Source organism: Tupaia chinensis, unplaced genomic scaffold (assembly GCF_000334495.1).
Source record: "Tupaia chinensis unplaced genomic scaffold, TupChi_1.0 Scaffold000294_2, whole genome shotgun sequence".
Taxonomy (NCBI): domain Eukaryota; kingdom Metazoa; phylum Chordata; class Mammalia; order Scandentia; family Tupaiidae; genus Tupaia; species Tupaia belangeri.
In genome coordinates, this window is record NW_006159780.1 from 948,815 (window position 1) to 952,028 (window position 3,214).

Consider the following 3,214-nt stretch of genomic DNA (forward strand, 5'->3'; position numbering starts at 1 on the left):
GGTGCAGCAGCTGGCATTATGGTTAAAGCACTGGACCCCTACGTGGCTGACTGTGGTTGGAGTTCTGGACTCAATGCCTTGAAAATCACACTAGGTGTATACATGTTCATGCCTCAAATCTCAAGAGAAGAATGTAAGAGAAGGGATTGCAGCATGGCCATCCTCCCAGGGGTGATTTCTCACTTTCCTTCTGTCTGTTGGTTTCTCTCCAGGAATCCATGTGCCCTTTGGCAAAAACCTAAAAAAAAGAAAAAAAATTATACAGTATTGTCCTTAGTATTTCCTATTCTACCAAGAGGGTATTTAATCCACATGTTGGCCTATTATTGATGTAAAAAGTACTTAAACGAGTTTATGTTACAACCATTACTCCATTTAAACACTGAAAACACTTCAAAGATAACTTTGTTTTTACCATGGCACAGCAAAATAAATTAGAACAATCATAAAGTGACTCTCTCTCTCTCTCTCTTTTGCTATAGAACATGTTTTTATGAAAGAGGGAAAGGGGCAGTAGTTAGGGGTTGGGAGAGTGCCCTCTAGAGGGACAGCCATGCTACAATCCCTTCTACTCTAATCTACGCTCAGGATTTTGGGCACACACATACATGTATGATATGATTTTCCAGCTGCCGAGTCCAGGACTTGGACTGCACCCATTCGTGTGGGATCCATCACCACCTGCTGGCTTCATAAAATGACTTCTTTTTTTTTTTTTAAAGAGAGATTTTTGCTATAAAGTGTGTGTGCTTCCCCAAGAGACAGAGAGAGACAGAGAAACAGAAAGCAAGAAATCATCCCCCCAGGACTGATGGCCATGCAGCCGCAATCCCTTCTCCTCCATTCTCCTCTTGGGATTTTGGTCATGCACGCACACATGCTCATCACAAACTGACTACGTGGGAGTCCAGTGAGTAACCATTATGCATCTGCTGGTCCCATAAAGTCACTTTCTTAAAACCAAAATTTTGTAACTTTTACAACTTGGAGGTAAGTTAGTGTGTAACAAAAATGTGAAGTAATTTTTTTTGTTTGTTTATTAAACAAGTACTTTTTCTAAGCTTAACAAATTGCTAGTTTGTCAGTTAATACATTTTGTGTAACATTTTGTATTTGAAAAAAATCATTATCAAAAAGATCACCTATATTTTCTCCTAAGTTACTCTGTAGGAGTTACCTCACCTAGCAAATGTATTTCTTTTTTCTACTTTTTCAATTATCCTTTTCATCTCCTCAATAATTGTATGGTAAATGTCTTCTTGATCTTTTTTTTTTTAATTTTTTTGATAGGTTTTTTTACTGTAGGGCGCGTGCGCTCGCCAGACAGACAGAGAGAGACAGAGAGACAGAAAGCGAGAAATCACCCCCTAGAGGGGATGGCCACGCCGCAATCCCTTCTCCTCCATTCTCCTCTCGGGATCTTGGGCATGCATGCACACGTGCCCGGCGTGGGTTTTAAGCCACCGGGTCTGGGACGCGAACCACAGTCCACTACGTGGGAGTCCAGCGACATAGCCATTACGCTAACTGCTGGCTCCCATGTCTTCTTAATCTTAACTGTAGGAATACAGAATATTCTAAAACATCTGAAGGCTGAGGATCCTACATTTCATAACTCTCAAGTCAAATGTGGAGTTTTTACATTTTCTGCCCATACGACTCCAGAGGAATGTCCAGAAAAAAGAGAAGAGACAATTTCAAATGTTAAACTTTAACAAGAAGACCTGAAAAACTGCATGTACCAAAATTCAAACAAAATAAAGAAGACATAAATTTAAAAAGTGAACAATGACCTTCATTAGATTTGCAAGTAACTCCAAAGTCTACATGTTTTGATCATAAAATCTTAGCATCTTCAGCCAAACCAATAAGCCAGAAACAGGTCCATCTCAAGGGACAGACAGAAACACAAACACATCCCAAATTTATATATAAATAGAACATTCAGTGAATGACAATGATCCACTCTTCTTTGTTGCCAATTAGAAACCAGAGCAATCTGTGAATTGAAAACTGTCCTCATTTTAATTAGTGGACTTTGAGTTTATGTCATTTGTACTTGTGGTTGACCTAGAGAAAGAATGGATTAGGCGTGTCCATTGCCCCCAAGACACTCACCTCCATGGGAGACACAGGCACACACACAAATCACAGCAATAAGTTACAAGCCACCAAGGAGGCATGAGAAGTGATGATGAACCTTGGTGTGAGAATGTATAGGGGAAGGCTTTATTGAAAGATCAATGCCACTTAGCTCTGCTTTCTCCAACTCTGCTCTGCCGAAATGGGGAGGACTAGAAGCCACAGGCCTCCTTCATGAATCAGTCCAGGTCAAAGAAGGGTACTTATTACGAATCACCTTGTCAATGAGACAGTGGGATTTGAAATTAGTCTGTGACCTTAATTCTGTAGAATAGATAGCCCTTTTAAATAATCTAGCCACAGCCCTGACCCCAACCCCTATCCCTGGAAAAGCAATGCTATCCTTGTTCCTCTTGGCTTGGCCTCCAAAACAAACCTCATTTTGGTGGGCAAGGACTGACCTATTAGCACGATGCCTGCCATTCAGTAGTGGGGACTCAATAAATAATGATTCAGATAATCTGTTTTTAAAATTTTCTACATGTGAGATACACTCTTAGGCCGTACAACAGGAAAAAAATGAAAGAAGAAATTATATGATTTGGGGGCCAGCAGATGGTGTATTGGTTACATCACTGGACTCCCACGTAGTCGACCATGGCTCAAGTCCCGGACCCAGCGGGTTAAAACTCATGTCAGGCACATGTGCATGTGTGCTCAAGATCCTGAGAGGAGAGTGGAGGAGAAGAGATTGCAGCGTGACCATCCTTCCGAAGAGGTGATTTCTCGCTTTCTGTCTGTCTCTGTCTCTGTCTCTCCAGCAAGCATACACGCCCTATAGCAAAAATCTCTCTACAAAACAAAAAAAAAAAGATAGATATTATGTTATTATATGATTTCATATAATCATATTTGGCAGTGTTTATTTCATGTCAGAATTGACTGACATATTAGTGGGGTTTTTTTGTTTTGTTTTGTTTTGTTTTGTTTTTACAAGGGAGCATTGAAATATAGCTGCTTAGGTGAATGAAAATTTTTATTTTGGTTGGCAGGTCAATTAAAGCCCGAATTTAACCCATTGCCTGCGTTGGGCCATAAGACTTCATAATAGATAGAAAAAAACTTCATTTCT